Raw genomic sequence first — 27,907 nt, forward strand, 5'->3', positions numbered from 1 at the left:
GCTAAACGTTGTGGTTTTTTCATGACGCCTCTGCGGACGCCTATTCCTTTGAGGGGTATTGATGCTACTCCTTTGGCGGAGAATAAACCTCAGTTTTGGACCCAGGTGACAACGCGAGTTGCCCCAGACCACCAAGAAAATTGTAAATTTTTGGTGCTGCATAATTTGTTTCGATCCCTTAACATAATTTGTTAAGGGATCGAAATGCCTCTTTGGTGTACAGAGGATTTCATTTTTGGGATTTATCTTATCTCCATCGACTATTGAAATGAACACGGCCAAGGTACAGGCCATTTATGATTGGGTTCAGCCTACTTCTTTGAAGGCCCTCCAGAAGTTTTTGGGTTTTGCTAATTTTTATCGTAAATTTATAGGTAATTTTTCTGGTATTATCAACCCACTGACTGATCTGACCAAGAAGAGCGCTGATGTGCTGAATTGGTCTCCTGAGGCTATCTCAGCATTTCAGGAGCTTAAGCAGAGAATTTACTTCAGCTCCAGTTTTACGGCAACCTGATATCTCACTTCCATTTCAGGTGGAGGTAGATGCTTCTGAGATTGGTGCAGGAGCTGTTTTGTCCCAAAAAGACCCTGTGACTTCTAAGATGAATCCCTGTGCCTCCTTTCTCGAAAGTTAGTGTGACCGAGCCTACTACCATCCTAGGTGAGTGGGTAGTTCTTTTTGCCATTTTGCCCGATTTGAGACGTGCCCTGGAGGAATTTCAGGAGGATAAACCTGAGCGTTGCCCTATGGGAAAATTGTATGTTCCTGACCAGTGAAGAAAGAGAGTGATGTCTGAAATTCATTGCTCCGCATTGGCTGGTCATCCAGGTATTTTTGGGATCAGAGATTTGGTGAGTCGGTCCTTTTGGTGGCCTGCCTTATCTCGTGACGTCAGGAATTTTGTACAGTCCTGTGGGACTTGTTCTCGGTCTAAACCCTGTTCTCGTTCTAGTGGGTTGCTGATGCCCTTGCCGGTGCCCAAGAGGCCATGGACCCATATCTCAATGGATTTTATTTCTGTTCTTCCTGTCTCTCAGAGAATGACTGTTATCTGGGTGATTTGTGATAGATTTTCGAAGATGGTCCATCTTGTACCACTCCCAAAGTTGCCATCTTCCGCTGAGTTGGTGCCCTTGTTTTTACAACAGGTGGTTCGGTTACATGGGATTCCTGAGAACATTGTGTCCGACAGAGGAGTCCAGTATGTTTCCTGATTCTGGAAAGCCTTTTGTTCCAATCTGGGAATTCAGTTATCCTCCTCCGCGTTTCATCCCCAGACCAATGGACAGACTGAGAGAACAAACCAGACCTTGGAGTCTTATTTGAGATGTTTTATATCTGCTGATCAGCATGATTGGGTCTCATTTCTGCCCTTGGCCGAATTCGCACTGAACAATAGAGCTAGTTCTGCCACTTTGATGTCACCCTTTTTCTGTAATTTTGGGTTTCATCCTCGATTCTCTTCAGGGCAAGTGGAATCTTCGTCCTGCCCAGGTGTGGACACTGTGGTTAAGAGAATGCAGCAGATATGGGACCAAGTGGTGGATAAGTTGTTACTCTCGCAGGAAAAGGCCCAGCGATTTTCCAACCGGCATAGGACCATTGGTCCCCGGTTTTAAGTGGGTGATATGGTTTGGTTGTCATCTAAGAATATTCCTATGAAGGTTGCATCTCCTAAATTTAAGCCAAGATTTATTGGTCCTCATAAGATTTTGAAAATTCTTAATCCTGTTTCGTTTCGATTGGCTCTTCCAGTTACGTTCAAGATCCATAACGTATTTCACAAATCTCTGTTGAAGAGGTTTGTTGAGCCAGTGGTTCCTATGGCAGCACCTCCTGATCCTGTGTTGGTTGAAGGCAATGTGGAATATGAGGTAGAGAAAATATTGGATTCTCATTTGGTTAGACGATGACTCCAGTATTTGTTCAAATGGAAGGGTTATGATCAGGAGGATAATTCTTGGGTTTCTGCCTCCGATATTCATGCCAATAGATTGGTTCGTGCTTTTCACCGGGCCCATCCTGATCGGCCTGGTGGCATGGATGAGAGTTCGGTGACCCCTCCTCAAGGGGGGGCACTGTTATGAGTTCATTCTCTGGTTCACCAGTTGTGAGTTCTCCTTCCAGACTCCCTCTGGTGGTAACGGGAGGTAGTGAGGCTGATTTGATCGGTGGAGTTCTGCCACCTGAGAATGAGGATGACGATTGGATCTCAGGAGTCTCAGATTGGATTTAAGACAGCCGACGCTCTATTCAGTTGCTGGTGATTCCTTCTGCTTGTCAGGTCTTGGTTCTCAGCTCTGTTCCAGTCAGCTCAAGCTAAGTTTCTCTGTTAATGTTCACACTTGATTTTGTTGTTCTATTCAGTTTTTTGTGTGGTCAGCCAGCCCCCGGCTTGGGCTGTGCTGAATTTCCACTCTTATTTATCTGTGTTTGCCAATTTGCTTTTTGTCCCTTATTAGATTGGCCTCTTTTTGCTCTGTCTCAGAATATTTTAGAGTGCTGATATAGTGGGAGAAGTCTAGTGACTTCAGGGTTAATTTTGTTATCAGAAGTGTTGGACATTATTTTGTAGGGTTTTGGGCAGATTGCAGACAGTGTCTGTCCTTTCCTCTCCTTTCTAGTTAGTTTGGGCCCCATCGTTTGCTCAGCCTATTTTCCTACCTGTGTTTGTGTTTTCATCTTGTTTCATCGTCAATACATGTGTGGGGGCAGTCTATTCCTTTGGGGTCTGCTCTGGGGCAGTTGGTTTTCCCTTTTCTTGCTTTAGGCTAATCTAGTCCTCCGGCCGTGACGAGGCGTCTAGGTTCATCGTAGGCACGCTCCACGGCTACTGCTAGTTGTGTGGTAAGATCAGAGATCTGCAATCTGCATAGTTACCAACCTCTCTGGTTTTTCTGGGCTTAGCATGTTTAGGTTTTTTCCTCCTCGGTGACCCATTCATAACACAACCCTTTACTTAATATACCCCAATGTTTGTTCAAAATTCCATTGATTCTACCACTGATAGGGCAAAAGGTTGATACAAAAGGTACCCTTCTATTGGTTGTTTTATTGCGTTTAAGGCAAAGTTGACTAGTAGTCAAATTAATTGCCTTTTCCTTAAAACATTTGACATGTCCCAATGGATAACCCCTATTGACAAATTTAAAGCACATCTCATCCAATCGATTGTCCAACTTATTTTTAATCCTTGACTATTCTCACCCGTAACATCTGACTCCAGGGGAGAGATTCCATAGGGCAGAACGACAATCCTTTCGACAAAATATCATAATCAACTTCCGACAATTCACAAGATGAAATATTTACCACCAAATTGTCCTACCTCAAAGTCCCTTCCTTCTCCCCTCCATATTGCGAGTCCTCATGGAGGGGTTGTAACCCTTCGCTTGTTTGTGCATGTCTCTTCTTTCTCCCATGTTTCCTGCCACCTCGCCGGATCCTTCTTTTGCTGTTGTCCTGTCGACTTTGTCCTTCCCTAAAAAAAATAGAGGAAGCAGAAGCACCCAAATTGGTGTCATCAGTGGAATCTGACTCAGCTGCAGTGAAACCAAAATTCTATTGTTGTTTATCCTGAGGTCTCCTCCGCATTCTAGTCTGCGTAGGCCTTTCCCTCCTGTTATAAGAAGAAGAACCAGCCCCCATATGCCAAGAGAATATACGACCAGATTTATAGTCCACAGCATCCCGGAACCACTTGGTCCTCTTTGTTCTTTCTATGTCAGCACGATACTTAAGTAATTTCTCATCCAGGGGAGAAGGAAGGGCCTTTGAGACAGGACAATTTGGTGGTAAATATTTCATCTTGTGAATTGTCAGAAGCTGATTATGATATTTTGTCGAAAGGATTGTCGTTCTGCCCTATGAATTCTCCTAATTGGTTTGAGATTGAATGCGATCTATTCTCGTTTTTTAGAAGGTTACGATTAACATCATATTTTTCAGATAAACAGGAAGTTTCTAATGCTTTATCTGTTTGTGAGTCCTCGTCTTTTACATTGCATGGAGTTGGTTTGTATTCTAAGAGTAATTTCCAACCCCCTGCTAAGAATAGTTTTGTTGAGTCTTATATTCAGTTGGTTGAAAGAGATATTGCACAATTGAGGAAAAACACTCGCTATACTGTCAAGGGTAACCTTAGCCTTGAGGAGAGACAAGCTCTACAGAGATTATCAGAAAACACAACCATTACAATAAAGAGTACTGACAAGGGTGGAGCGGTGGTAATAATGGATACCAGTAAATACAAGGCTGAGATTGTGCAACAATTGTCAGATAATGAGGTGTATACCAAATTGGTTTGTGATCCTACTTCTAGTTTTCTTGGAGAATTACGACTTCTGGTGGAGGGGCCTTTTGTAATAGACTCTTCGACCAGAAGTTGGTGGATTTTTTGATTGTTGAAGCACCAGGGATACCAATTTTGTATACTTTACCGAAGATCCACAAGGATCTTTTTAATCCCCCGGGTGCCCTATTGTGTGTCCGGGAGGGGTTCATTGTGTAGTAAAGTGGCTATTTTTTTGGACAAGGTTCTACGACGTTTTGCTATAGCAGCACGATCATATATCATGAACACCAATGATTTTCTGGATAAGATCAAGGACATTAAGGTTGATTCCAATACAGTGTTGGCATCTTTTGATGTGACTTCATTGTATACTTCTATACAGCACGACAAGGGCTTGGAGGCAGTCGATGTGGTGCTATCACGCTCGGACGTGGCCCCAAAGTGTGTACAGCTGATCCTCTCCCTGTTAGGTTTCATCCTTAGGAAGAAATATTTTCTTTTTGGGGATGATTTTTACCTACAGGTACGGGGTACCGCCATGGGGTCCAACGTGGCCCCTACGTATGCAAACATCTATATGGCGGTATTCGATGATCGGTATGTATACAATTCTATCCACTGGGGTCATGTCCGTGCCTGGTGGCGCTACATTGATGATGTCTTCTGTGTATGGGATGGCAGTGTTGAGGAGTTATTTAACTTCCAAACTGAGTTAAACAGCATCTATCCTGAGTTAAAATTTACTTTAACGCAATCTGTGACTCAAGTCCAATTTTTGGACACGTTGGTGTATAAAGAAGGGAGTGTGTTGTGTACGGATCTCTATGTCAAAGAAACGGATAGGAATAGTCTTCTGTTATGCAATAGTAATCACCCAAGGAAAATAGTGGAATCTCTCCCCTGGAGTCAGATGTTACGGGTGAGGAGAATAGTCAAGGATGAAAATAAGTTGGACAATCGATTGGATGAGATGTGCTATAAATTTGTCAATAGGGGTTATCCATTGGGACATGTCAAACGTTTTAAGGAAAAAGCAATTAATTTGACTACTAGTCAACTTTGCCTTAAACGCAATAAAACAACCAATAGAAGGGTACTTTTTGTATCAACCTTTTGCCCTATCAGTGGTAGAATCAATGGAATTTTGAACAAACATTGGGGTATATTAAGTAAAGGGTTGCCTGAGGTCCCTGAATTTACCACTAGACCAATCTCATCATATAGGCGTGGACACAATCTAAAGGAAAAGTTGGTGAGAGCGGATGTGGGACCGAGTAAAATTCCGCCCAAATTGACATTGGGTCCTTTGAGTGTTGGCAATTTTCCATGCCTCGGTTGTGCATGTTGTGGGAATTTGATTAAAGGTGACAGCTTCAATCACCCGCACACTGGGAAGAAATTCTTGATTAAGGAACGTTTTACATGTACTTCCAGTTTTGTTATTTATGTGATCACCTGCCCTTGTGGGTTGATGTATGTAGGGGAGACCACTATGGAGGTCAGGGCACGGATCAGTAAACACAAGAGTACAATCAACACGCAACTCCTGGAGTTACCAATACCGAAGCATTTTATTGAATATAGACATTCTGTAACTCAGTTACGTTTTAGGGTGACTGATGGGGTCCTCTTGTTGAGACGGGGTGGTGATAGGACTGTTATGTTAAAAAGAAAGGAGTTGAAGTGGATTTCGACTCTAGGTACACTTCAGCCGAAAGGCTTGAATCTTGATTACAATCTACAGATATGTCCTAAATAGTCCACATAGATCTCAACAGTATCATCTTTGGTCTTTTAATATTATGACTTGTTTTTAATTACGTTTTTTTCCTTTCTCTTTTTTAGTAATGGTGCGCAGAAGTGATCGGAGGACATGGGGACTGAATTGTCCTGAAGTCATGTATATGTTTTGTTTATTTATGTGCTTCATCTATATGTTGTACAATTTTCAATCCCCATGCCCTCTTGTCACTATATCTGGGTGTCACAATAAAGTTATTTATTGCTAATGGTATTTACTATATATTTAGTGTGTTGTTCTCTATGGGGTTAATCTGGATTAATATAATAATTTATTTTTTTACTGTCAATTATTTGTTTACGATTAGAAGCGTGTATTCGGATCTCTTTTGAGCAGTCATTTGACTGTCATTTGATTGGTTTATGCTGTGATAGCCATTAAGATTTTGCCCTTGTCAAGTTTATCCTCGCAAAGTATGATGATTATCATTGTGCTTCCCAAATTACCATGGATTTGGTTTTGGGTACTTATGAGCATTGTGGGTTTGTGAGATTGCGATCATGTGACTTTGTCATATGACCGCGCTCTCACTAGTAGGGTCGGCTTGGATGACGGCCATGTGATTTGTTACGTGACTGTGTTTTGACTGACACGGGTTTGTATGGCTGCGTTGATTTGATCCGCGCTGAGCGCTGTTGCGCTTGCACGACATTGTTGACGTGATACCGCGAGATTTGTGTGTATCATGTGACCGCTCCCTGAATAGTATGGGTCTTTAAGGCTGGAGTTAGGGAGATCGCGGTGAGCGCTAATGCACATGCGTGATATTTTCATCATAGCATCGCGGGATTTGGGTTCCTCCCTGTAAACAATGAACAGGCGCTTTCTGATGACTACTGGGGAGTTGTTGAACATTGGATGGCGGTTCTATGATACCTCAGGATATGTGAGTTAATCCAATAGGTCACTAGGATTGGCGCCGTTTTTGATGACTACATCCATTGGCTGATTGTTTTTTGTTGATACTTTTTTGTATGATTACATAGGATTTGTAGAGGGTTGTTATGATACATGAGGACTCTGACACATGATTAGTGGTAACATATATGTGATTGGATGTATCTTTGTTTACCTTTACCATGTGTTATTAAGATTGTACCATTTTTGTATTGTATTTTAAATTTTATGTTTGCTGTGCATTGTAATGTATTTATTTTGTATTTGTATATGTTTTTGGTATATTTGTTGGCTATTTGTGTTAGGGACGGTGGAACGCACCAAATATAAATAATAGGAGGTGCGTTCGCCGCCCGGGGTCCACCGTGCGGTAGGTGACAAGACCGCTGCTGGACAATGGCAGACTCGCTAGCTGGCGAAGTGCTGCACTCGGGTTAGCGTCACCCGAGGAGTGAAGGCGGACTCTGTTAAGTCACAGAGACGCCCTAACATAAATTAGAGCGTTGGGCCTGTTAACTCCACAGGACCAGCTGGCGTGTGGCGTCGCAGCCGCGAACGCCAATAAATGCTGCTATAGCAGCGCGTCAGTAACAATAGCCGCTAAACGACGGCGCCGGAAAGCCGGACACCGTCGGACGCTAGTGTACAGTGCGGGAAGCACAGTGGCGCTTAGCTTGCCACTAACTGACTATAACCAACACTCTGTCACCATTCGTATTATCAGAGGGAAGGGGGTTTCAAATAAGTCAGTCACCAGACACATGCATCCATCACCTTACACACACAGCATAATAGTCTACACTAGCGCATGGCCGAGCCGCCATGCGTGCTTTTTATAGCCATGCGCTTCTGGGACCTTCCAGTACTCTGGGAAGGACCAATCAGATCCGACACAGGACCTGAGCATGTGACCCCTGTTCTCCACTGAGAGGTCAACTTGCGGGCATGCCCAGCAGCACGGCGAGAGGACTTAGCCTCTGGAGCGGTTCCCTGCAGAGCAGGTTGCGCTACCATTGCTGCACCAGAGGTGGCAGCAACATCCAGGCTCACAGAGCGAGTCTGAGCAGGACGCCTGGATCGCCGGGATTGCTGAGCAGGTCCCTGAGCGGTCGGAGGGGAATGGGAGACCACTGGATGTACGGCTCTGGATTCCTGTTGTGCAGTCCCAGGAATCCGGCGCCTAACAATTTGTCTCACAATGGGCGGATATTAGATGCTGATTGGCCATTTTGGCCTATTTTAGACCGCCTTTGTTGTTTTATATTATGCTTGAAAAAGACCATGTGATGGTCGAAACGTTGCATGTTTTCATGGCGAAATAAATTTCTACATGTTTTTTCACCTGGAATGGATGCTGCTCTTCATTACTCTTTGTGACTGAGCTTGAACTGCTGTGACCTCATCACTGGCATTTTCCCACAGTCCTGTGGTCACAGCAGTTCAGTCCGGCTGCGAGAGCAGCTTCAGTGACTAGCAGTGACGTTTTACCTGGGAACGTTCTCAGTCCCTTTTCTTCCCTAAATTTACCAGGTCTGTTTCTACAAAATCATCACTGGTGACAAATATGCCTTAGGAGGAAATAATTCAAGGTAGAATATTTGTATTTATCTTATTTACCTCAAAGGGGTTTTGCCAAAATTTATGCTGGCAAAACATCCCCATTTAGATGTGTGAAACAGATTACCATTTGCAATAATTGTGCAACAAATCTGCCGTGTGTAAGTTTGTCCTAAAAGCACCAAAAATGGCAAGTTTATGGAGGTTTTGCAATATGGTTTTCAGCCTAAGGCCGGGATCACACATGCAAGAAACTCGGACGTGTCTCGCATCTTAATACCCAGCAATGCCGCAGGCACTCGGGAGCGGAACGTGCGGCTGCATAGAAAGACATGCAGCTGCATGCTCCGCTCCCGAGTGCCGGGTATTAAGATGTGAGACTAGTCTGAGTTTCTCGCAAGTGTGATCCCGGCCTGAGTAGCACATACAGGTCAACACCGTATTTTTTATTTTTGCATTGTGTCTAGTTTTGAAAACATTTCCCTGCCTAGATTTTTCCTCTTTAACCAGCGTTCCACCGTTCAGTGCCATAGGTGTTTTTAATTAGAGCAGGAGACTCTGATGTGAAGTGAATGGACTGAGGCCACAGAGAGGTGAATGGCTTGTCTTGTATTATGTCATGCATGTTTTGCACAACTGATGTTATTCACCATTTTTGGCACCAGGAGATCATAAATTTGGTTTAATTTACATTTTTTATGTTTCTTGTGTTTCTAATTGTTGTTTTTTAGCCCATGTTCAGATGGCTGTACTATAGTGAACTTATGGAAAATGTTGCCCCCCCCCCCGCCCTGTATTTGATCACAGTAGAACAATTAAGAAATGTTCATGTGGCACCCCAGGAGTCCAGTTACCACAGTGGCATTGCCTCCCTCACAGGGGGGGGTGATGACATGCCTGGAAGCAAGGAGAGGTTCCCTGACCAGATAACACTTACATCCAACACTTTTCCTGACTCCAGACCAGAAGGGGGAGCTCTAAACCAGGTTTCAGGGGAGCTTCTCTATTAGTTCTGGCCTAGAGGAAGGGTCAGTCAGTGTCTGGGACTGAGAGAGACAGAGTCTGAGTGAAGAGAGGAGAAAGGAGAAGTGAAAGAGAACCGGGGCAGTTGAGCTTTGACCAAGCTCACCACAGAGTAAAGTGCTAGAAGCAGGACACCGGAGTCTGTGGCTGACGGGTACAACAGTCCCAGCAGCTAAAGCCGGAGAGCAGGGGATTGCAGATCTCCTGGCCCAGCAAACACCCGAAGGCACAGCACCAGACCAGAGCAAGGAGCTCCCACAAAGGAGTGACACCTTCAATAGGCTCAAGCTGCCGGCCATATGGACAAGTAGTTCAGAACCATAAGGACCAGAGGACTGAGCATAGCTTTAGGCAGCAAGGACCTCAGAAGACATCGCAGTAAGGAGGCCTCAAAACCCATCTGGCTTATTGGATCCTAAGGGTATGTGCACACGGTGCGGATTCTGCTGTGTTGTACAGTACCTTTATTTCCTATAGAAATTAAAAAACGCTGTGCACATGCTGCAGATTTTTCCACGCAGTTTTGCTGCGGTTTACAATCCGCAGCATGTCAATTGTTTGGTGCAGAAACGCTGCAGTTTTACACCTCATCCATTATGAGGTGTAAAACCGCAGGCAAAACCGCAGATAAACCGCAGGACTTTTGTCCTGCGGATTTACCTGCGGTTTTCTCTCCAAAATCCGCACACCAAAAAAACTATGTGTGCACATAGCCTAAGTTTCTTCCAGGCTTCCCGGACCTCCATTATCATCTGAAGCTAGTGCCCAGGCCTGCACTTCAAACCGTGAGTAAAAGTGTGGAAACTGCACCCTGCTGTGTCCACAGAGTTATTTACTGCGCCATCCACCCTGCACTACATCCATCATCACCATCTCAAACAATATAATTGCCCAGGGACTAAGCTCGACCTGTGGAGAGCTGTATTAACTCTGCTGCATCACCATCAGCCCCAGCGGTCTCTTTAAGCAGCGTCAGCCATCCTTGGGCCGAGTACCACAGGTGGCGTCACGAATCATCTCTTATAAACTTTATTTCCTCTCTAATCATCATTTTTTATTGGATGCCCAGGGTCACGGACCGGGTCACTGCTGCCATGACACTTCCCCTTAAGAACCGGCCTGGTACTGAGTATCTCCACGGCCCTGGCAGGCACTCAATTCACATGACATTTTTTAACAGAGATTCCCAAAAAAAGGTTCAAAATCCATTTGCAAAAAGTTTACCATTCCTAAATCGTGGCAAAATATTGCATAAATGCACCAAGAAACACTCACTATTGCTGAATCACATAGCTAAAATGTATAAAAAAAAAAATCACTCTGGAAAAATAAAATGTGCATTCTCACAAAACCCCACCCAATAATGTTTGCATTTCAGAAGCTGCTTTTTTTTACATGTGGATTATTCGGTCAGAAAAATCCATATAAAAAAAAACTCCATGTGAACAAATCCCTAAGGGTGAATGCATGCGGCACTGATTTACCCCTCAAGTTTGCGTGCAGAATAACATACTCATCACAGACATTTTCCATTCATAAATTGACCTGCGATATTAAAATGTGAAGAGTGGTGTGCAGCTTTTTGGTGCGTATGTGCTATGGAAAATCTGCAGCAAATCGTTCCAGGCGCATTTACCCTTAGGTTATATTCACACCGGTCATATAGACAGATGATTTAGGCTAAGTGCCCACGTTGCAGAAATGCTGCGGAGATGTCCGCAGCATTTCCAAAACTCCCCACCGCTGGTAAAACGCATGCGGAATTCGCATGCGTTTTCCCGCAAAACACAAGCGTTTTGCAAGCGTTTTTTAGCTTGCGGAATACTTGCGCTTTTCCAAGCGATTTGAAGCATCGCTTGGAAAAGTGATTGACAGGTTGGTCACACTTGTCAAGCATAGTGCTTGACAAGTGTGACCAAATTTTTACTATTGATGCTGCCTATGCAGCATCAATAGTAAAAGATAGAATGTTAAAAATAATTAAAAAAAATAGAGATATACTTACCCTCCGTCGGCCCAGGAATCCTCCCGCCCCTCATTGGCGCTGCCGGCAACTTCTTTTCCCAGGGATGCATTGCACGAATGACCTCTGAAGACGTAGCGGACCGCTACGTCATCAGAGGTCATTCGCGCAATACATCCCTGGGAACAGAAGTTGCTGGCAGAGCCAATGAGGGGCGGGAAGATTCCGAGGGGCCGACGGAGGGTAAGTATATCTCTATTTTTTATTATTTTTAACAGGAATATGGTACCCAGGGCCTGGAGGAGAGTTTCCTCTCCTCCAGACCGTGGGTACTATCCGCACAGGAAGCGATCACTTCACTCATGGTGGGCATATCCACATGCGTAAAGTGAGCGTTTCAATTCAATCCTATGGTGGCGGAATCGCCGCGATTCCGCAGAAATAATGAACTTGCTGCGGATTTTAACGCTATGCGATTCCACAGCGGAAAATTCCACAGCATGGGCACAGCAACTGCAGAATCCCATCGAATTGCATGGGGATGCATTTTATTAGCGTTTTTTTAACGTTTCCGCTGCGGCAAAAACACATCGGAAACGCATAAAAAACAACAGCTTTACAGTACAGAAAATCTACAAATGACTGAAGCAAGGCTGAGTATGACGTTTTCAGAAAACTCATGCAAATGCTGTGCAAAAGCATAAAGTGTCCGGAATTACTGACCAGAAATCCACGGCAGTTTATGCTGCGGCTGTGACTGCAGATTTGGTTCCTTACCATTAGTAGGGTGAAATGAGCGGAAAGTTCCAGTGCACAGATCCTAACAGGCGTCATTCATACATTGGGTTTTTTCACATATGAGATAATGATTTGATGGAGAAAAAAGCAGATTGATTAACAAAAAACCCCCCAAAAAAACGAAGGAAAAAAAAAAGAAAAGCAATTTCTCCATCTTCAATTTCTCAGTGAAAATCTGAGTGCAGTCCGATTTTTTTTTTTTTTTTTTTTTTTTTCTTTTCCCCACAGACCTATAAACTTGCATTGCTGATTTTTATACAACCTCTATTTTCCAAAGACCATTCAATCCGGCAAATGAAAATCGTACATCTGAACGGCCCCTTAGACTAACAGTGAAAATCACTAATAACGCTCGCTCCCCAAAAAACAGACGTCTGAATAAGGCCTAAATTAACTTGTGTTGTGGATTTTTCATCTGTTACTATATCCTGAAGATTTCACAGCTAATTTCCCTGTACCATCAAATTTTCAGCATTTTTTTTAACCCCTTTACGACGCTGAGCCCGCATGTTTTCAGGCACGTATCGGCTGGTTTCATCAGATATCGATTTAAGGGGGGGTAGAACCTAATTCGGTTCTTGATTAAGGATAAAGTCCTTGAAGACGAAGGTTGGACATTGACTTGAGGCAACCATATTGGCCGATTAATAACCGACCTGATCTCATAACCTGATAGAGGACATAAGATTGGGCCGAGAGGTGCGGTCGTAATATGGTTGTCTGAATTAGCTCTTATAAGGCAGTTAAACAAAGAAAACAGGTGGCACTAGAGAGCTAACTTTCTTCCTCTTGGAGGAGGGCTAATTTGCATACTTTTTTTTCCCAGAGATCATTGCTTGGCCAATAAGTTTCCCTATGGTAAACAGTGGTCACTTCATGAAGAAAAATCCTCCTCCCACCACACGTGCGGTCCTATATAGAGACCCTGTGATTGCACGTGTTGACGCTGCACCGTTCTCCTTGGATTTTTATTGACCCTTTTCCTTTAAATCCCTATAGTGATAAGTAAAGGCATTTTTCCGGCTGTTTGAAGACCGTGCCCTTGACGTAATCATTATTTGATGCCCGCTCTGTTCCGGACACCCAGCTCCGACTGAGTTTCTTATTAATAATGCAGGGTCTGGTTTATTTTTGCTACGAGCCTGGTCAGTGGATAAGATTCCTGCATTGACGTCAGCCATGATAATAATACCCTACGCTCCTGTAATCACCTGAATACGGTTAGTAGATGGAAATCTCTAAAGCTGCAGCCATACAGATATATGTGTAGAAGAAGCGGCTGCAGGATGTGGGATGCAATATATTGAAGCAAGATGACGGGATGGGAAATTTGTGACTCGGTCTAAGACCTCATTCACACCTCAGATTTGGTCAGTTTCTTGCATTAGTATATGTATGCCAAAATCCAAACGAGAACATCCCTAGAAAAGCTAGAATTGAAAGATTGTTTTGGAGACACTCGTGGTTTTGGCATATAAATGCTGATTGAAAAATACTGATGTGTGAATAAAGCCTTAAAGAAAAAAGTATCTAGGTTTCCCATAGCAACCAAAGAGAGATCGGCTTTCTTTTATAATCTGTTCTTGAAAAATGAAAGCTGCCATGTAATTAGTTACTATGGGCAGTGTTAGTTACCCATAGCAACCACTCAGAGCTTGGCTTTCATTTTTCATACTGCTCTTGAAGAATGAAAGCTGGATTGTAATTGGTTGCTAAGTTTCCTATTCAAGCCAATCAGAGCTTTGACTTTCATTTTGCATACTGCTTCTAAAGAATGAAATCTGCACTGTGATTGGTTGCTGTGGGAAGGCTAATAATCATATCAACCAATCAGAGCTTGGCTTTCATTTTATTTTCTGCTCTTGAATAATGAAAGCTGCACTATGATTTGTTGCTGTGGGAAATCTTAGTTACCCATCTTAGTTACCCATATCACCCAATTGGAGCTCGGCTTTCATTTTGTATTCTGTTCTTGAAGAATGAAAACTGCACTCTGGCTGCTATGGGCAACTAGCAAATTTTTTCATAAATCTGCCTCATCTGTAAATTGTTTGTCAATGTTGTTTTTTCCCTCGAGATTTTACCTTCTATTTTCCTAAATAGTGAAAATATTCATAATATAAATTTTGAATATTTGCAATTCATTGATTGGCTGATTGATCTTTGATCCAAAAGGTAGGTGGGACTAAAGGCAAAGGCAGGGCTGAGGTTTAGATAACAGGAATCGGATAGGGTGGGAGTTAGAGCATAGGTGGGAACAGATGATATCCAGGGGCAAAGCAGGAAGGATGTTTGGCTTTTTTAGAGGATTTGGAGCCATTTTGTAGTGATACACGGGGTTGTCCTCCAATTTAATTAGTTTAAAAATGGGTCTAAGATGGTCCTAATGTAAGGGGGTCACATTAGCCGTCCTAAACTCCCAAGCATCTCCCCCAGTCTAAAGTGTAAATACTGGTGTACTATTAGTGGTAGGCCACTAGATGTAGATAGGGAGCATAATGTAGTTTTGAGAAGAGTGTAAATAGTTAACTGTAGGAGGGGTCACTGGAGGTAGAGGAAGGGAGCTTCCTGAATGGAGGCAGAAGGGGAGGACGCCCATACAGCTCGGGTGGGCTAATAGCCCGGGGCAACTTAGATACCCCGTAACAGTGTGTTCAAGCAAAAGCCCAGACATCCAGAATGAGTGGGACAGCACACTCACAGCTGCAGGAGCTACAAGTTTGTAAGCTACAGGAGAAGACACTGCAGGACAGGCAGACGGGTCGCTCACCATGTGGCAGGTCTTAGCATGGGCTGATGCCCTCAGATCTGGGGTGAAATGGCTAAGGGAACACCTGGTGGCAGGGAGTATGGACAGGGAGGACGCCAAGATAACGTACAATACAGTACGACCCGATATCAAGCCTTGTGACAGGGAGAGAAGTGAAGGAAAGCTGGAGTGATGTGTAATGTGGAACCTGCTGTAGATGCTGTATTAAACCTGGATGTGCTGCGAAGACATGAGAGTAAAGTTTTGCGTTTTGAGTTACAGCTGGACTGTGTCTCTGTTATTTCACAATCGGCGAAGGGTGACCTTAGAAAGCAAAGGAAGAACCCTAACTGCTCAGAGAACGGAGAGGTAAGTAAGCTGAAAGTGAAACGTGATTTTTATGTAAAGGGAGGTCAGGGCTCGCAAAGCCCATTGAGCTCAGCAACGACTACTGCCGTGACCTACCTTTACAATAACATGAGAAAAAAAATCACATATCGCCTACTGGACACCGGCCGTATGAGTCCTGACTTTCTTTTTCTGAAAGTCATTGGAGGACGTCAGGTGAGTTCGACAGCCATAGATTGGCTGTAGCAGTCAAGTTCCATCCTACCCAGAAGAGAGTGTTTGTTCTGGATAAAATGGAGTTAGACCGCTACAGCAAACAAGTAGGGATCAGGCACCGAGCCACCCTCCCCCCCCAAAATCTTTGATATTTGGTACTACGAATGCAAATAGCTCGGTACACTGTGCCCTGGCCGGTTTCAGATACTGCAGCTCCTCTCCCATTGAAATGAATGTGTTCATGTACGGCGGACATTGGAGTGCTAACAGATGTCATCAATATTGGATCTGAGGTGTTACCGGGTGTCAGACCTCCACCGATCTCATACTGATGACCTATCCTATTATCTTAAACTTTAAATGCGAAAGTTTTGGAAAATGAGTAACCAACAAGTAGGAGAGGGCTCAGCCTGGGACAGGCAGACATCAGACTGGACAGTACTGGGCAAAGTATGGTGGTGGTCAAAGTATGGTGGGGTGAGTAGCGGGGCACCGGTCCATAGCCTCAACTATTCAACAGCGTGCTGGGACATCTGAACAACAAAATGACTCTGGAAGATGTGAAATTAGTGCCAGAGACAATATCCAGACTGGGAAAGGTCTGTGTTTTTCTGGAATACTGAAAAGGATGGGAGAAGATGGCACTATCATAACGGATCAGCGACGACTTGTCATTAGGCACATAATGAAGCAGCGCAGTCTGTGCGGATGTTGGGGAATCCCACATCGACTTCATGTAGAGAAAGTAATGTAATAGGGAAATGTGGTCCGACCATGGCAGAGAGTCATCGCTGGGAGATCACTCTGTTTGCAGCCTGATGGTTCAGTGAGGCCGTCTACTCTCACTTAAGGAATCTGAACGACAAACTCCTTCTAAAATGTGATTATTTCTGATTCATTTGTTCTCTATCCTGACCTCAGGTATCACAAACAATCATGAGGTGTGCACTCATAGGAGTGAGAAAAACTCATGCAATCATGAGGTTGCACTTATAGGAGCTGAGAAAGAATGTTTGCTTCCTTTCATACATCCTGTAAAACTCAAATCATGTATACACGGGGTGGGTATATAGCCAGGTCAGGAGGCTGCCCATAAAGCATGAGCAGCGGGGCCTGCCCGAGAAGGCCGGCCTGGCGGGGCCTGGCCAAGAATGCCAGCTTGGCGAGGCCTGCCCGAGAAGGCCAGTCTGGTGGGGCCTGCCCGAGAAGGCCGGCCTGGCGGGGCCTGCTCGAGAAGGCCGGCCTGGCGGGGCCTGCTCGAGAAGGCCGGCCTGGCGGGGCCTGCTCGAGAAGGCCGGCTTGGCGGGGCCTGCTCGAGAAGGCCGGCCTGGCGGGGCCTGCTCGAGAAGGCCGGCTTGGCGGGGTCTGCTCGAGAAGGCCAGCCGGGCGGATCCTGCCTGTAAACATAAAACCCTAAATTCATCACTTGTTTTGTTTGTTTTTTTGTATTTGTGGCATTCATTGCTATTTTTTGTGCCAAATTTTTAAATATGGCACAAATTATAATCCTTGTAAATATTGCAAAATATCTGAGTAACAAAATAAAAAATTAAGATGCCTAGAGAGGACATCTGCTTATACGTTTACCATCTTTAAAAAAAAAAAAAAAAAAAGTTGCAAATGATGAATCAGCCGAAAACATCTGAATAACAGAAATCATGCCCATAATTGTGAAAAAAAACACAGACGAACAAGCAGAAAATAGATTTCAAAAACAAAAAAAGCCTTTAAAACGGGAAAAAGTACACAAAAAATCGGCCTGAATATGATAAATCGTGGCAAAAGTCTGCTAGAAAGTTGTAGAATTTTTTTTTTTGCCATGTCTGTATAAAATCGGAGAACTTCTTTTATAACACTAACCATGCATAGGGTGAAGGTCATTTTTCTATATTATTCACCTATCGTAACAAATGATATTACGTTCCGATGACCGACATACTGACGTCTATTTCCTCTGTTCCAGCTTCCTCCTCCTGGAACTCCAAACACATTAGAGGGAGAATCGGCTGCAAGGAAAACTCTTCATTTCAAGGTATTGATGTTGTGCAGCAGCTTAGAGCTGAAAATGGAATGCAATTTGCATTGATCTTGACGGTCACCGAGGACAGGAAATCTGTAAATGCAGTATACATTTTCTGCTTACAGGAATGTCACTTCTATCTCCTGCCCTGAAAGATGTGAAGAGAAGAGATTTTCAGGATTACAAAGTCAAAATGGACAAACGTTGCTGTCCTTTTATAACCTCTTATAGAATAGCATAGTTTTTTGCCTATGGTATTTTATTTCCATCATTAACACTTTATGCACCGATGCAACAAATACATCAGAAAACTGATGCGAATAGATATTGTCTTATGTCAAATGTTTCACACAAATACACATTAAATAAAGCTTTCGGACAATCGGCATTATGCAGCACTATATGTGAAGGACCTTTACTTTATTCCTCATCTCCTAATGTGCATTGCTTCTGTCCAATGCCTTGCTTGCCCTGATTTGATAGTGTTAATCTCTTATGTTTGGGTGCAGTTGCAAGCAGGAGCAGAGACAAGGACCCGCCCCCACTTTGCGTGGAGAGGCAAGAACCCGCCCCCACTTTGCGTGGAGAGGCAAGGACCCGCCCCCACTTTGCATGGAGAGGCAAGGACGCGCCCCTACTTTGCGTGGAGATGCAAGGACCCGCCCCCACTTACTGTAGAAAGAAGAAACTTGCATCTTCCCCCCCCCTATTCCCGTAATCCTTTTCTGCTGTTAGAGTTGGATTGCAATGAACAACAGACAGGAGACAGCAGTTTAGACACCTGGTAGCCAACACATTGAAGTTTTTTTCTGGGGTTAGACACAATTTATAAATAATGTGATTTATACCATTAATCAAATTAAATCAAATTGTAAGATAAAGCACATGGACCTTTTGAGACCAGCTTTAAGCCGCATATACACACTAGATGTCAATGGTCCTCCTGACGTCCATGTATCCGATCCTTTCATCTGGTAAGAGGTAAGTCCCCAACAGTAGCTTGTCTCCCTCTCGGTAAAGCCGTGTGTAGGTTGGAGAGACGTCCCATTATATGTATCTCTGTGTCGTGGAGTGCCCCTTTAAACTGGTCATTGTCCTCTACCAACAGCAGATGTCTATGACATGGATGATGTGAAATACGGCTCCTGGGATTTGCTCTCCATAGAGGTCAGTGACTACTGATGTGGTTACTTTATCCGACCCCGGCCGATCCTAACAGAAGCGGCTGAGCACCGAAATCTATACAAAATTACTTAAAAATCTCAAAAAGCCAGAATCTTTTGACATCGTCTGTTTTTGCTGAGTGTCTTGTTATGTAAGAGTTCTGAGAAAAGTAATGTCTGCAGAGACTCAGGGTATTTCCCTGCATTCTGTGGGCGGCAGAGAATACAGCTCTGTTCACACATTGCAGAGTTTTGATAATAACCTTCACACCTCGGTAAAAGTGTTGATGTGTCAAAGCTTCCTGTGGGAGTGTAGAAAGCATTCACAGAAAAGGTGCCTGTGGCACTCCGCTCATGTCTGTCTGTCATGTATCTGTCCTATTATTATTTATTGTATCTCATATGTATCTATTGCTCTATTAATACATGCGTCATATGGAGAATATGATCAGATACACATTTTAATCATTGTATTGCAGTTTTCCCCATTGTATAATCCCTGGCTCCAATGCCCCCGGTGTATAACCTCCAGCACCCCGCCATGCCGTCTGCCTTTACTACCATGGGATAGACCAGCCGGTCCTGTAATAGGAACCACCGGGGTAACAAGTCCTAGCTTCATGGCCGAGCAGCTGCATGCATCCGTACATCACTAAGCACAATGACGTGCGTCGGATGGAGTGGTGTAAAGCGGCGACAACTGGACTCTGGAGGAGACGTGTTCTGTGAAATGAGAGATTGCACTTCTCTGTCTGTGTCTGATGGAAGCAGGGCTGCCATCAGGGCATTACTGCCCTGACTAGCGTATGGGGCCCGATCAGCAGAGGAGGGCCGCATCGGACCCCGTCACCTCTACCCATTGGGCCCCACTGCCTGCCCCCAGCGGCAGGATTCTGCTGATTAAGTAACTGAACCTGCGTACAGGACGCAGGTTCAGTTACTCTATTGCTGTGTGGGCCCACACGGCAATAGTTAAAGCCGCCAGCCAATCGTAGGCTGGTAGCTGACGTCAGCGCACACATCGCCGGCGTCTGACGTCATTGTCAGTCGCCGGCGAGTGCGTGCTTTCAGGTTGGGGTGAAGATTTCTTGCCGCTACAGTGCGGCAAGGTAAGGAGAAAGGTGTTTTTTTTCTTTTTTTTAAATTAGTATTGAAAGTGGCATGCCGGCAGGATGGAGATGGGGCAGGATTGGAGACACTGGGGGTCATGAAGACAGGGCAGGATTGGAGACACTGGGAGCAGGATGGAGATGAGGCAGGATTGGAGACACTGGGGGCAGGATGGAGATGGGTCAGGATTGGAGACACTGGAGGCAGGATTGGAGAAACGGGGCATGATTGGAGACACTGGGGATATGATTGGAGACACTGGGGGCCTGATTGGAGACACGGGGGCATAATTGAAAACACTGGTGGCATGATTGGAGACACTGGGGGCATGATTGGAGACACTGGGGGCATGATTAGAGACACAGGAGGCAGAATGGAGACACGGGGCAGGATGAAAGACATGGGGGCAGGATTGCAGACACAAGGGGCATGATTGGAAGCAGGGAGCATGATTGGAGACACAGGGGGCATGATTGGAGATGCAGGGGGTAGGATTGAAGGCATGGGGGCAGGATGAAAGACATGGGGGTAGGATTGGAGACACAGGGGACAGGGTTGGTGACAGATGGGGAAGGATTGGAGACAGATGAGGCAGGATGGAGACAGATGGGGCAGGATCATGGGGCAGGATGGAGACAGATCATGCAGGATCATGGGGCAGGATGGATGCAATGGAGACAGATGGGGCAGGATGGGGAGATCATATGGGGCAGAATGGATACTCATGAGGGCAGGATGGGAGAACATATGACTGAAGCCAGGAATGAGACACACGGGGGTTAGGATGGGGGATATTATTACCATAGGGGCTAATTAAGGGATATTATTACTGCAGTGATGTATTTATTTTATTTGTTGAGTATATTGTTTTAAATGGGGGTGGTGGTCCTGTTACTGTGCAGAGTGATACTATGTTGCCTTTTTTTCTTCATGTGGTGTAATGTAGAAGTTGGGAAAAAATAAGTAATGTGTTCTGCAAGCGGAGCTCTAGATAACTGTGTTACTTCCTGCAGAGACAAGCCCTGGCTGGAAGAAGTGATGGCGGTCTGTGCTGTATGAAAGATGAAAAGCGAAGATGAAGGACTTCACCTAGAGACATCACTGGTGAGTCAGTGTGTTACCTATACACTGACACTATACACTGTATACTATATACATAGGTCCTGTGTATAATGTCAACAGTGATCACTGTATTACCTATACATTATATACAGAGCTCCTGTGTATAATGTCATTGATCACTGTATTACCTGTACACAGGCACTGCATACTAAGTACAGATCTCCTGTGTATAATGGCACTTATGGTGATAGTATTGTGTTTTTTTTATTACTGATCAGTATTGTAGTATTCAGTCACTATGTGGTGGTAATATGTGGTCTGGTCACGGTGCGGTGGTATTTGTTCCTTGTATGTGATATTATTCGGTCACTGTGGTGGTAATATGTGGTGGTATTTGTTCCTTGTATATGATATTATTCGGTCACTGTGGTGGTAATATGTGGTCTGGACATGGTGTGGCGGTATTTGTTCCTTGTATGTGGTATTATAGGTCAATATATGGTGGTAATATTGTGTCTGGCCATGGTGCGGTGGTAGTTGTCCCTTTTATGTGATATTATTGGTCATTTTAAAAATTGAAAAATAAATAAAAATATACCTAAATTGTATTGCATATTTTAACAAATATTTAATAGGTTACAGTAGAGTAGAGCTCGGCCAAAAGTGTCTACCGTGTTGTGGTGGTGGTTTAAAAAATCTTTTGGCCAAAACAAAAGCTGCCGGCTATATGTGTGACCTGGTGATAGGAACTGTTAATGTGTGATTTGTGAGAAGTGGAGTTTTTCCAATAGAGAGCGGTGGGGCTGTGGCCAACTTGAGGGGTGGAGGCGGGGCTGGGGTGGAGCCTGGGTGGAGTCTCAAGGGGACCCCAAAAATATTGCCAGTATGGGGCCCTGAAATTCCTAGTGGCAGCCCTGGATGGAAGAGTCTGGGTTATGGAAGAGTCTGGGTTTGGTGATTCCAGGAGGACGGTACCCCCTGACTGCATTGTGCCCACTGCACAGATGGTGGAGGAGGATAATGCCATGGGCTGTTATCAGGGGGCGGCCTCGGACCCTGAGTTCTAGTAAGTGGAAATCTTAATGCTTAATCATCCCAAGACATTTTGAACATTTTGAATACCTCACAACTTTGAAAGCTCAGAAAGAGGGACACATTCTGTGACATTTTATACTGACACTTCCGTAATCTCATCCTGTCCTTTAGATATACAGACATATTGCTCCTAGCGATGGCAATTAGAGTTCCCACATGATAAAAACATGGTTGTGGGGAATTTGGTGCAAGAACATGAGTGACCGCACAGAGCCCCGACCTCGGCCCCATCCAACGCCTTTGTGACGAATTAGTTTGGAGATTGTGAGCCCGGTCTCCCCCAATAACAGGGTCTTCACCTCAGAAATGCTCTTTTGGCTGAAGGGGGAAAATTTCCCAGAGATGTTTCCAAAATGTTGTAGAAATCCTACCAAGAAGAGCGGAGCCATTATATCTGCAGATCGACTCCATATTAATGTCTATGGATGTAGAATGTGGAGGGGGCCCATACTTTTCTGCATATTGTGTGCATTATGTATCAGTAAATGTATTTATACTATTTATTTTCTGTAACATAATACCCATTTTATCGTCCATATTACATGTCCAGATCCCAGCCTGACTGAGGGTCGACCACGGGGTCATCCTATGGGGACACTGCAGAGCCCTGTTCTCGGGATCGAGGAGACCCACAGCTTTCTCCCCTGGATAACTTGTTCACTTCTACATCTCTTTTCTTGTTTATATCTGTTAATTACAGCCATTTAAATATACATCGAGTAGTTTCAGATTTGGAAGATCGAATCGGAGTCCAATTTATGACTCAACGCTGATAGATACTTCATGTATTTCAGTTAACTCATCCCTTGGCGAGAGCATTAATATAATGGTCACTTCCATTCGGGGTCCCAGTCAGGGTATAAATTAGCAGCTGCACTTCTAAGTAATCCAGTAATCTACAGATTTATCCCCCTGCCACATCCCCACCTGACTTTCAGTCATACACTGCTAAGTGGTTGGCACATGCCACCTTCTAGGTCAAGTGTCTTGGCTGCAAACCTCTGGCACAACTTACCCGCGCTCGGATACATTATCACGCTCTACCTCATTTCCTAAAGGAGTTTACAAGAAGATTTTTCATGCCAAATTTTAATTAGACCACTTTCTTGGGAATAAAGGAAAATTTCACCCTATTTATTGGCACTTACTAAATACATATTAATGAGGCATCTAGTGCCTGGTGGCGGGTGACATTACTGGAAACCACTAATTGCTTTATACCCAAATGCCCATGTTCCCATTACACATGAAGGAGCAAGTCGATGGATTCAGCAGCTTTTTTTTTTTTATCTTCCCCAAAAATGTCTTTATTTTTATGTTTTTGAGGAATTACAGAATTTAGGTTTGATATTGAGTGTTTGTGTATTTAATTGTTTAAGGGACTGGTTTAAAAGAAGCATGTAATTATATAACTACATACTGTATATTAGTGCGAGGAGGGGGCCTTTATTCAGGATCCCCTCTTGGCCAAAGTTGGGAATAGGAAGAAAGAGCGTCTCTCTGGAGGACCTGTCCTGTTCTGCATCACACAATGCACAATATGTAATACTTTTATTCTCCTGCGGGGGCTCTGCAGGGAAATGGAACAATTACTGCAGGATTCCTCCTCCGACTACAACCGATCACAAGAGTTTCCCAGCAACTTATTGTCAAGGAAAGCTTCTAATAAGTAGTAACTTTCCAAAGTGGGCATCCAATATCAACAAATCTCCTTTGTGGCAAATTTTTTATGTTAACGTGTTAGGCCTCTTTCACACATCAGTTTTTTGCCGTCAGGCGCAATCCGGCTTTTTTTTGTAAAACCGGATCCGGCAAAATGCAATGCCGGATCCAGTTTTTCCCCATTGACTTGCATTAGCGCCGGATCGCGCCGGATGGCATTGCGTTTCTTCCGTTTTTTGCCGGATCCAGCTACTTGTCTCATTCCGGCGTCTGGAAAAAATGGCTACTGTAACGTTTTTTGTCTCCGGCGAAAAAGCCGGAAGCGCCGGATCCGACGCTTCCGGCTTTTTGCTACAATGAAAGTCTATGGGCGCCGGAATGCGCCGGATCCAGAAAAAGATGGATCCAGCCACCGGATCCGTTTTTTTAAGTCTGCGCATGCTCAGATCCAATTGGCCAGCCCCCAGGAAACAGATATAACCTGCTAGACGATCCGGCATAAAAACGGATCCGTTTCTACAGTTCTCCAAAATTTATGCCGGATCCGTTTTTTCTAAAAATAGCCGGATCCTGCCTGACAGCAAAAAACTGATGTGTGAAAGTAGCCTTAGACTGAAGCTTTTCTTACAAAATTATATATCAATCTGCTCGTCTCCACCGGCTCTCTAATATGCTGTCTGCAGATTAGAGGTTATGTTCAGGAGCCCAAGTTGCCTTTAAATCCAGACAGAAATGAAAAAGTACCTTGTAGAAGCTTCATTATTAATGCATAGTTTTAAGGACACCTTTATCTCCAAGGTGGAGCGCTCCCGTGTCACAGCGGTGCATCCAGCGTTGTCGGAGAGATCTATGAATGATTCAGTTTAATTACTGAGCCAACAAAGCCGCAGTCTGTCGCCGGGAGCGTGGGCCTCTATTCTAATACAGGAATGATGTTCTTTAGGGGCATGTGAAATAAGGATTCAGGGAGCACGGCTCCGATTTCCATAGAATATTTCAGGATTGATATTGTACTAATTAACTAAATATTTCACCTCCGCTTTCGGATGAGTAAGAATACGATAACGTAAGTTCCTACATACAGTGAAAGGGTTAAGCGTATGACGTAAATGGGGGCGTTATTTACCCACTTCTAATTGGAGCGCTTTGGGGTTTTTTCAGCTTTGCCCTATAATGCACATATGTTCAGAGATGCAAAGTAAAAAAAAAGCGTGATTCACAGTGACTGCTCGTTCTGACGTCATTAGTAGGTAAAGGTGCCTGGAGATGCGCGTTCTGAGCTGTGGCAGAGCAGCTGGTCCCTTTGTACAGCTCAGCAGGGTCACGTTAGCGAGCCGCCGGGCCGGCCCGAGAGATTACGGCGCCCTAGGCGAAACTATTTTGTTGCGCCCCTACTATTCTTGGCAGTAGATGAAAACTTGGGAAATAAATTTAGGAGCAAAATAAACCACAACAACAATGATTAATTAACTCTCTCCTAACTCTTTAATCTTCTGAGAAGTTGTATAGGACGATATATACAAAGTAATCTGTACTGTTCAACTGTAAAGCGCTGCGGAATATGTTGGCGCTAGATAAATAAAGATTATTATTATTATTATTAATCAATAACATAAAACAAAAACGACCATAGGTAATTAAAATTTTTGTTTCCTTGCCTTTTTTTTTAAAAGGATGACACTAAGTCACCAAGATTAATTTGTTTAGCAATTTCAGATTCTATCGAAATTGTTGCCAACCCAACCAACCTCTCTTGCGTCATATTTGCCCCTAAATATGTACACTTTTCTTTCCATCCCTAAAACTTTTTGCCTTTTGAAAAGATTTTTATAATTTTTTCTATTTTTTCTCTGGCGCCCCCTTTGGGTCGGCGCCCTAGGCGGCCGCCTAGTTCGCCTATACGTTCGGGCCGGCCCTGGCGAGCCGTGCACACTATGCTTCAAAAAGTCCTCATTGGATCAAGTTGTGATGACCAAATCCCATAGACTTTGCAGGGTCCGACCTCTTATTTTACACTGTATTGGATGCACAGTGGATTTTCTGCCCTGAAAATTACAGTACCGGTGTTGTGGATGAGAGTAAAATCCACAAACGGTGGGGAAAATCCACAACCTGAGTTAATAGCCTTTCCGTATATGCTGAAGATTTTCCATAATGGATTTCACCCTTTGCAATGCGAAGGATAAAACGAGCTGCAAATTCTACACGGTTTGTGGCTTTTTATGGCTGAGATGGGAATATCTGCTTCCATGTGGTTTCCAAAAAAGATCCGGATCATGAAAAGATCCGAGCTCTGCTGAATTACACAGTTTCCATATTTCCTATTTACCACTCTTGGATTTAGGCAGGAGGGGCCCCTGTGCAAGAACATTTTATGGCTTCTTTGCAATCATCACAAAGCACTAGTCCACCTACTTTGGAGGTGGAAATGGCCCCTTTATTTCTCGGGCTCCTGTGTGGCTGCACAGGTTTCACCTATGGTAAGTCCACCCTCGAATTTGGGTCCCATCCTCTTGACGTGCACTAATTATTTTCACTGGGAACTTTCAGTTTGGGGGATTGTGAATTCAGCCAAAAACTACAGGTCCCCGTTTGCAGGGCGTCTGCTTTCCCAGCTTGTCTAGCATCCTCCCAGTAAGCTTTCAACTCGCTGGGTGTCACTTATTGCGCATGCACAAATGTAACATGTGCATATGTTTGAGCCGGCCCATATTCTTCATGTCAGAGGTGATGAAATAGGGAATTAAGAAGATCACGCTCACAAAGTACTGTTCATAATCTTAGATCCTGTGGAAGAAGGGAGATTGGTTTAAGGAACAACCATGAGTAAATTGAAAAGTTGACTTTAACACTGCTCCCGGCAGCAACTCTTGGCCAAAACCAGTGAAAAATTAAAATAGTACGCATTCCTTAGACACTTTATCATGCACTGAGGACCAGTAACGACTACTGACCTCAGCCTGCCTTTTGCACTTCTGTAGGACAGTTGGTGACTTCCTTGAGCTCAAGGTTTCGTGAAGAACTTGTGAAGTCTCCTGTCAGGCGTTCATATGGCTGTGACACCTACCACCTACCTAAGCCTTGTATAAGCACCCCACTTTCCGGCAGTTCGGTTCCCCAGTGGCAAGACCATTTTCATAATCTGAAGAACGTGACATTGAGATCAAGGTATTCTCTCTGTTCTCAATCTGATCATTCAAGATGATGTGATGGAAAAACAAGTCCAATCCATTGAGACAAAATCCCCAGTTCTTACTGGACTTATAGGATCTATTGCTAGAGTATTTGTGCAGATATCATAGAACTTTTTAGGAACACACTGTTCAACCAATCAGAGACCGGGTGAAAAAAACAGTAAAGTGATAGAATGCAATTATAACTTGATCTTAAGGTAAAAGCTCTTATCTTACTGGACAACAGTGTAATCTCCGATGTAATGATTGTTGTCCGTTACCAGTCACATTGTGCTGAAGGATCAATATCCATCATGTGATTAACAACACAAATACCTTCCCACCACGTATAAGTCAGGTTTATGTAATTAACCCCTTTACCCCCAAGGGTGGTTTGCGTGTTAATGACAAGGCCAATTTTTACAATTCCGGCCACTGTTCCTTTATGAGGTAATGACTCTGGAACGCTTCCATGGATCCCGGTGATGCTGACAATGTTTTCTCGTGACATATTGTACGTCATGATAGTGGTAAAATTTCTCTGATATGACTTGCGTTCAGTAGCGTAGCTACCGGGGGGGCACAGGGGGCGGGGACCCCGGGCTCCGGGCTCCATGCTCTGAGGGGGCCCACCCGGGCTATATCTGTGGCAGAGCAAGGAGAATCTGTTCTCTTCTCTGCCACAGGACCTGTGATGAGGTCACAGGAGGGAGGAGTCGAGGTCTCATGATCAGGGGCCTCTCAGTGTATGCAGGACTCTGCCATGCTGGATGAAGGGAAGTTGCTGTGTGAGGTCAGGAGGAGTTTACAGGGTGGATGTAGCAGAGCCGTGTGTGTACGGAGTAGAGCCCCATGTGTACGAGGTGTACGGAGCGGAGCTGCGGGTGTACGAGGTGTATAGAGCGGAGCCGCGTGTGTGTACGAGATGTACGTAGCGGAGCCATGTGTGTACGACTAGTACGGACCGGAGCC

General features: G+C 44.3%; 1 long non-coding RNA gene across 1 annotated transcript; it reads left to right on the forward strand.

Moving 5' to 3' along the window:
• Positions 1 to 9,552: 9,552 nt before the first annotated feature.
• Positions 9,553 to 18,139, forward strand: LOC141098052 (uncharacterized). Its single transcript, XR_012234127.1, has 3 exons — positions 9,553 to 9,997; positions 17,614 to 17,682; positions 17,796 to 18,139. It is a non-coding gene; the product is annotated as an uncharacterized lncRNA (long non-coding RNA).
• The last annotated feature ends 9,768 nt before the right edge of the window (positions 18,140 to 27,907 follow it).

Source organism: Dendrobates tinctorius, unplaced genomic scaffold (assembly GCF_039654945.1).
Source record: "Dendrobates tinctorius isolate UK_male_01 unplaced genomic scaffold, ASM3965494v1 ptg000086l, whole genome shotgun sequence".
NCBI classification, from domain to species: domain Eukaryota; kingdom Metazoa; phylum Chordata; class Amphibia; order Anura; family Dendrobatidae; genus Dendrobates; species Dendrobates tinctorius.